Source organism: Eschrichtius robustus, chromosome 13 (assembly GCF_028021215.1).
Source record: "Eschrichtius robustus isolate mEscRob2 chromosome 13, mEscRob2.pri, whole genome shotgun sequence".
Taxonomy (NCBI): Eukaryota; Metazoa; Chordata; class Mammalia; order Artiodactyla; family Eschrichtiidae; genus Eschrichtius; species Eschrichtius robustus.
The window spans coordinates 43,617,181-43,626,050 of record NC_090836.1 but is presented as its reverse complement, the minus strand read 5'-3'; the positions used below and the strand labels follow the sequence as shown (position 1 = coordinate 43,626,050).

The 8,870-nt window shown below is 39.9% G+C and overlaps 1 pseudogene; it reads right to left on the bottom strand.

Annotated features, from left to right (window-relative positions):
- Positions 1 to 3,165: 3,165 nt before the first annotated feature.
- Positions 3,166 to 3,779, bottom strand: LOC137775084 (high mobility group protein B1-like; annotated as a pseudogene).
- Positions 3,780 to 8,870: the final 5,091 nt, after the last annotated feature.

Genomic DNA, 8,870 nt, shown 5'->3' with positions numbered 1-8,870 from the left:
TCTTAGCAAGTTTGATGATTACAATACAATATTGTTGTCTATTGGGCTATTTTGAGTAGTGCTGCTATAAACATTCTCAAATCTCTCTTTTCATGCACGTATGAATGCATTTCTGTTAGATATACATCTAGGAGTGGACTTAATGGATCAGAGGGTGTATGTATGTTCAATTTTAGCAGATACTCCCAAATGCCTTTGATTTATGACAAAGTTATCACTGTAGTGCAATAAGAAAAAGGATGATTCTTAAAACAGTTGAAACTTTGTTCTTACTTCATACCATACACAAAACCCAATTCCATGTGAATTTCAAATCTAAATGTGAATAAAAGAGTGCTAAAGCGTCTATCAGATAATTTCTGAGAATATATAGAAAATATTTGAAAAAACACTTCACTTTTTAAAGGTGCGTGAATAATGCCTTTGGCCATGTGACCATCAATGTAACAAACACCTTTAGCCTGATTCTCACATTGAGTAAACTTCAGGATTGAAAAGGGAGAGTCAATGCTTTTCAAAACTACCTATAATCCTACCCTTAAGAGACTTTGGGATATTTTAATTGCTCTCTCCTCTTCCTCAATGTGAAAACATTTACCTTGCCTTACACTTTTTCCTTCCCCTACATTCTTTGAATTGGATTCCTTTTCCCACCATTTCCTAGCACCAGCAGATACTAGATGCTTCAAGGGAGACCCCAGATGGCATTCCCATCACCACGGCCACCCCATCAGGGGGAGAGGTTTATTCCTTGTTCTTGTCATAGTTGGATAGCATCCAGGGCTGGTACAGTGGCTCATAGGGCAACCAGAAACCCAGGAGTTTCCTTCTATCTTGTTGCTCTGCCATCTCTATGATGCTTCCTGGTCCTCATGTTCCAAGATGGGGTACCACAACATCTACTTTGTGAGCAGTAGGATGGGGGAGGGGGAAGGGAAAGGCCTGCCCTCTCTTTAAGGGTACAATGTGGAAATCACACAAGTTACTTTTTCTCATAACAGCCCATAAGCCAGAACTTTGCCATATGGCCACACCGAACTGCAAGGAAGAATAAAAAGTTATCTTATTTCTGGAACACCATGAGCCCAGGCTTAGAAGAAGGGGAGATCTAATGTTAGAGAACAACTGGCACTCCCTGCCACCCCATCTTTAGAGGCTCAGCTGAAATGTGAACACTTTTACTAGGTCCCCCTGATATCCAGTATCCAGAAGCACTGAGTCCTAGCCAGCTCTATCTCTTAGGAACAATGGTCCTCTGGGCATACTCAGAATCCTTTGCACCTCTTGGATTCTCTCATCACTTCTGTCCACATTTCTTATCCCCCTACCAAATGGGACGCTCCTTGAGGGCAGGATCCATGTCGGATTCAATTTGCATTTTCCATGCCAAGAACCAATCCTTATGTTGAAACTGGTTCAAGTACTTATCCTGCTTTGCTAAGGGAACTATAAATAGGGATAACCAAACAGGTAAGGAGAAGTTTCTCTTTGTAGAAATATTCCAGCTCATATATAAAGAAGAAATGATAAAATTAAAATATCGCCACTTTGTATCCCCTAAAGAACTAATAATGGATTGAACATGACTAGAGACATCTCAAAAGAAGAGACAACTGTACATTTTTTTAAAACCTCTACAGTTATTAGTTTATTAGTATCATCCAGGACTCAGATGTTCAGTATTCCTCCTGAAATTACATAAACAAATGCAAATGGAAAGAATCCAGGTCCACATTATATAACAAAACATCACTCCATCACAAAAGTGTGTAAAATTACAAGAACGCTATTTTAAAACACTGGCACTTTAAGAGAATGGTAATCTCGAAAACCACAAAATTGCCAAAGTGTTTCCTAAACTGCTAAGCAGACAAACATATGACTCTAATGAATGAGCCTGAGTTTTGTAAAGAAAATTCAAATTCAAATAAATCAGATAATTCATACTGAGATCACAAAGCTTAAGTGTCTTCTTCCCTCATGTCTATTTGATTTATAAAGGGGCAGACCATAATATAGGAAAATATACCTGATTTAAAATGCGGTATACAATTTTAAAAGTTGGCCCAATTAATTAAAAGTACCGTTAATGGAGGGTCTCAAGTTTCCTAAACAATCCATATTTGGATAAATAGGAGAAGACATTTATAGCCAGCACTTTTTTTCCAGAGCCTTTGCTGGGACTAATGTCAACAAAAACATTTAATATGTTAGTCTTGTATTTTAAGCTCATGCTTTTGGGGATACATTCTCAGTTCTTTAACGTGGGAACTGCAAATATAGCTGCCATTCCATGGTAGTGGGAGTTAAAGAATGTAGAGTCCTCATGTGAAGATTAGAACATACTTTTCTATTAGTCCTTCAAGGACAGACTTTCAAAATGTTTGATTCTCATAATCCAGTCCTGTGAGTAGATTGGTTACTCTTCACTTTGTAAATGTAACTGGGCTATGTGAAATCTGACATCAACTGATCAAGATTTGAGTTTCAGTTATGGATGAAAACTGTCTCAGTTCAACTTTTATTACCCTCATCATGAGTATGCAGGGTGTGTAGACAAAAGCTTTTTATCAGCTAACTGTATGAAAGATAAACACTGTAATGATTAGTCTGATCCAAAATGGCAAAAGCAAAAGACTACCTTCCCCATAAGAAGAAAATTTTCAGACCTATGAAAAGGACAACAATACTAATTAAAAAAATTGTATTTGCTTAGAAGCATTCAGAATGTCAACAAAACAGCTGCAACTTCTTTTCTTTTTTTTTTTTTTTTTTTTGCAATTATGGAATGGTATTCAGTTAACAGAACAATAATTATTTCATATAAGCTGCATCAGAGACAACTGAAGATGAAAAAACTACCATCCCCGTATATAACTAATTTGTGCTGTGCACCAACAAGAACCTGCTTTAAATTTCCATGCCAATTTACAATCCCCATACTGTACCAGGCAAGGTTAGTGGCTATTGAAAATACCACCAGGACAGGGCTATCTAAAGACACATTCGGTAATGTGTTAACTATACAAAAAAGGACACTGTACAGTTTAAAAACTAATCTTACACAGCCTTACATTTCAATTTTTTTCTTTAAAAGGAGTGAGTTGTGTACAGGGGGGTTAAATGCTTTATAGACAAGAAAAAAAAAACTGTGCTAGAACCGACTTATTCATCAACATCATCTTCTTCTTCTTCATCTTCTTCAACTTCCTCATCTTCCTCCTCTTCCTTCTCCTCTTGCTTTTTTCAGCCTTGACGCCTCCCTTTTCTGCTGCATCAGGCTTCCCTTTCACTCGGTATGCAGCAATATCCTTTTCCTACTTTCCCTTCAGCTTAGCAGCCTTCTCCTCGTAAGGCTGCTTGTCCTCTGCAGCAGTGTTACTCCACATCTCTCCCAGTTTCTCTGCAGCATCACCAGTGGATAGGCCAGGATGTTCTCCTTTGATTTTTGGATGATACTCAGAACAAAACAAGACAAAGGCCGAAGGAGGCCTCTTGGGTGCATTGGGACCCTTGAACTTTTTTGTTTCCCCTTTAGGAGGGATATCCGTTTTCATTTCTCTTTCATAACGGGCCTTGTCTGCCTTTGACATGTCTTTGAATTTTCCTTTCTCTTTAGTGGACATGGTCTTCCACCTCTCTGAGCACTTCTTAGAAAACACTGAGAAGCTCACTGAAGCATCTGGATGCTTCTTCTCGTGCTCCTCCCGGCAAGTTTGCACAAACAATGCATAGGATGACGTTTTGCTTCTCAGCTTCTTAGGATCTCCTTTGCCCATGTTTAATTATTTTTCCTCAGTGAGGCACAGTGGGGCCCAGTGCCCATCCGGCTCTCACTTGCCCGGGCACTGTCTCTACGGAGCTCAACGTACTGCAGTGGCTGTGAAAGCTGGAGCCAGACGCAGCCTCCTGACTCTCTCCACTCTGTCGACAACCATATATTTTGTGTCTGTCTGAAAGAAGCTTGCAAAAGTAAATGTATAGGGACTTCCTGGTGGCACAGTGGTTAAGAATCCGCCTGCCAAAGCAGGGGACACGGGTTTGAGCCCTGGTCCGGGAAGATCCCATGTGCCGCGGAGCAACTAAGCCCGTGTGCCACAACTACTGAGCCTGCATTCTAGAGCCCCTGTGCCACAACTACTGAGCCCACGTGCCGCAACTACTGGAGCCCATGCTCCAAAACGAGAGAAACCACCGCAGTGAGAAGCCCACGCACTGCAACGAAGAGTAGCCCCTGCTCACTGCAACTAGGGAAAGCCCGCGCGCAACAACGAAGACGCAACACAGTCAAAAATAAATAAATAAATAAATTTTTAATAAACAAATAAATGTATAAAATCTGGGGGCTTCCCTGGCAGTCCAGTGGTTAAGACTTCACACTTCCACTGCTGGGGGCTCGGGTTCCATCTCTGGTTGGGGAACTAAGATCCTACATGCTGTGTGATGCAGCCGAAAAAATAAAATTAAAAAAAATAAAATCTGAATTTATTTATCATTTATTTATTTATTTACTTATGGCTGCATTGGGTCTTTATTGCTGCACACAGTCCTTCTCTAGTTGTGGCAAGCGGGGCTACTCTTCATTGCAGTGCGCGGGCTTCTCATTGTAGCGGCTTCTCTTGTTCCGGATCAGAGGCTCTAGCTGTGCAGGCTTCAGTAGTTGCAGCACACAGCCTCAGTAGTTGTGGTACGTGAGCTCAGTAGTTGTGGCTCGCAGGCTCTAGAGCACAGGTTCATTAGTTGTGACGCAGGGCTTAGTTGCTCTGCGGCATATGGGATCTTCCCGGACCAGGGCTTGAACCCGTGTCCCCTGAATTGGCAGGCAGATTCTTAACCACTGCACCACCAAGGAAGTCCCAAAATCTGAATTTCAAAGAAGTGCAGAGGATGGAGGAATATTTTAAATAATACCACGGGTGGGAAACTCTGTAGAACAAATGACCTGGTTTCTCCAATACTTCAGTTTAAAGGAAAAAAGAGAGAGAAAAGGGAGAAGCTATAGATTAAAAGAAACTTGAAAGGCGTAGCAATCAATTACAATATATGGACTTTATTTGGATCTTGATTTGAACAAACTGTAAAAACAACCAAACATGCAAACCTGAAATGAGTGAATGTTTGATATGAAGCAATTATTGTTAATTTTTAAGGTGTGATAATGTTATTATGGTTATGTCCTTATAGTTAGGAGTTCTTATCTTTTGGAGATTCATGTTGACATATCTACAAATGAAATGACATAAAGCCATGGGAGAGGGTAGTATGTGGTGTATAGATGTAAAAAACAATGGAAATGAGTTGATAGTTGTAGTTGGGTGATGGGTCCATGGAGTTTCATTATATATTTTCTCTACTTTTATATTTGTTTGAAATGCTCCATAATATGTTCTTAATATAAAAAATTGCCTCCTCCATGGTGCCTAGACCAGCATTTACACATAGTAGGTACTCAGTGAAAAATATGTATTGAATGAAGGAATTGTCAGACAGTATCAGCCTTAGCAGAAGGGGCCATCTGGGCTCCAACACACATTTTCAGTACTGGTATTCACTCAACATCTTTCATACAGTGACTGCTCACTGCCTTCTGAGAATTCCCATTAAGCCCCTGTTGTATGACAGGAATAGGCAGCTGATCAGGGCCGAATGCACCTGGGGTAGCAACCAAGTCACAGACAGGTGGGCCAATCAGATTCTCTTTCAATGACTTGAAATAAGATGCTAAGACTTGGTCAGACAAGAAGGGGCCCTACAAATGAAAGGTTTTGTAGGGTGGGGGGCAAGAGTCTGCACCATACCCTTTTACATGAAAAGAAGTTCAACTTCACTCATTATAAGAGACATACAAATTGAAACTACACTGAGATACCATTCCTTACTCATCAAACTGGCAAAAATTTAAAAGCTTAACAAGATACGTGGTTGGCAAGGTGGTAATGATACAGACACTCTCATACATTGCTGGTAATAATACAAACTAGTACTGCCCAATGGAGAGGAAGTTGGTAATATCTAACATGTGCCTTTTGAGCCAGCAATCCCACTTCTAAGAATTTAAGTTCAAAAGACACCTCCAACAACACAAAACTACACAGGCACAGGGTTATTTATTATAGCATTATGGGTAACTTGTAAGTGCAGAATACTGGAAACCACTTAAATGCCCCAAAGCAGGAAATTGGTTGAATAAACTATGGTACAAACAATGGAGTACTATGCAGCTGAAAAAACAATGGAGATAATCTCTGTGAACTGAATTGGAGTGAGTTCCTGGATTTACTGTTAAGCGAAAAAAAGCAAAATGCAAAAAAGCATATAGAGTATGCTACTTTTGTGTAAGAAAAAAGAGGAAATAAGAAAACAAACACATATCTGCTGATTTTTACAAAAAGATACAGGCAGAATAAACTAGAAACCAGTGAGATGGTTTATCTACAAGGGGTGGAGGATAGGTCAGGTAGAGGCAGCGATAGGGCAGGTAAACCAATTATCTGGAAAAAATAAAACAAAACCCTGCAAAAGCCTTGGCTTGTAAATTTGCCACTTTCCTTGGTGTAAATACTCCCAACGTGGTCAATTTCAAGCTGCCTGCAGAGATGCACAGAATTGGCTCTTGCAAGCAAGTACAAGCTGGCTCCAGCAGAACACTGAGTACAAGGGGTAGAAATAGCAGCACTTCTCTGAATATACGCTTTCGTATAGTTTTTTCATCAGCTTTATTGAAATGAAATTTACATACAATAAAATGAATCCACTTAAAGTATACAATTTGATGAGTTTTGATGAATGCATGTACCCTTGCAGCCACCCCCCTGCTCACATCCAACATATGGAACATTTCTATTACCCAACATATGGAACATTTCTATTACCTGACATATGGAACATTTCTATTACCCAACATATGGAACATTTCTATTACCCCCAAGGTTTTCTTATGTTGTTCCTTCCCAGTTAAGCTCTGCAACCCAACACAGCTTCAAGCAACCACTCATCTGCTTTCTATTACCATGCATTCATCTTCTTTAGAATTCCATGCAAATGAAATCATATAGTATATATTCTTTTGTGCCTGGCTTCTTTGACTCAACATAATGTTTTTGAGATTAGTCTGTGTTGTCTTGTGTATCACAGTTTATTTCTATTTATTGCAGAGTAGTCCATTGTATGGATATACCACAATTTCTTGATCCACTCATCTGATAATGGACATCTGCCTTGTTTCCAATTACTTTACTATTATGAATAAAGTGGCTATGAACATTCACGTGCAAGTCTTTGTGTGGACATAGATTTTCATTTCTCTTCGGTTAATACATGGGAGTAAAATTTCCAGGTCACGTGGTAAATACAAAACTTTACAAGTTTATTTAAAAATTGCCAGTTTTAGGGCTTCCCTGGTGGCGCAGTGGTTGAGAATCTGCCTGCCAATGCAGGGGACACGGGTTCGAGCCCTGGTCTGGGAAGATCCCACATGCCACGGAGCAACTGGGCCCGTGAGCCACAATTACTGAGCCTGCGCGTCTGGAGCCTGTGCTCCGCAACAAGAGAGGCCGCGATGGTGAGAGGCCCGCGCACCGCGATGAAGAGTGGTCCCCACTTGCCGCAACTAGAGAAAGCCCTCGCACAGAAATGAAGACTCAACACAGCCAAAAATAAATAAATAAATAAATAAATAAATAAAAGAACATGAATTTCTTTAAAAAAAAAAAAAAGCAAACTGGGCTATTCATTTCAGTAACAGTCAAGTGGTCTTAGTTTGCATTCAATTTCCAATCAGTTTCTCAATCTATAAAAAGAAAAAAAAAAAAATTGCCAGTTTTTCCCCAAAGTTGTTCCAAAGCTCAACAGTATGAGCTTTTTAGTCATCCACATCTTTTTCAATGATTTTATTGTCATTCTTTTAATTTTAGCCATTCTAGTGAGTGTAATGGTATATCATTGTGGTTTTAATATAAATTTCCTGACGATTAATGTTCTTGAGCAACGTTTTTATGTGCTTATTGGCGAATAGTATATCTTATTTGTGAACCAAGGCTTTGTAGAGAAATTGCTGATTCCAGGGCTAAAGCATCACAGCTGCAGCAGATATCTTGACATATTTACAAGCCTTGCTACTTGCAGTGAAGTCTTCTGGATTTGAACCACTCTGAACTGACCTCCTTGAGGGCAGAAACTGTGTTGTTTTTCATTGCCTCCCCATCCACAGGGTGTAGCACTTAATAGATGCTCAGAATTGTTTGTTGAAATGAATTGATTTCTATAGGTCTGTTAAGGTCTTGCTACCTGGAAATCCAAAGACACAAAAAAAGATAATGAAAAAAGAAAGAAAGAACTTCTTGGCAATGGAAGCTAGTATTTTGTTCCTCTCTTGAGTCCACAGAGAGTCTACCACTTGGCCTCTTCCATATGCTACTGTGTTTTCCTTTGGCTTGTAACTTCCTCCCAGTATCAGGCAATAAGATACCAGCCATTTAATAACACCCTATTCCTGATGTCAGTTTCAGACATTCTGTTTTTCTATGACAACTGTCACTTAAAATAGGGGTCGAGTTTCCTGGCTTGAGCAGCTCATTCCCATGCTGGGCATGTGTTCTTAGCAGTGATGCAGCTGATTGGCAAAACAAGATAGCTGGACTCTCTCTCCCCAGAGCAGGGGGCCCTAAGCTGAGGACACCTAGCGGGGAGAAGGTCGGTAGATAAATATTTCACTATTGCAAGGGGAAAAACGCTTGTGGGTAAGTGTAGAGCAAAAGCACCCAGTGAATGATTTCTGCTGTAAAAACATCAGTTTTCTACTGCTGCATAATAAACCCCTCAAAATTTAGTAGCTTAAAACATGAACAGTTTATTTTTTTTACCATTCTGTG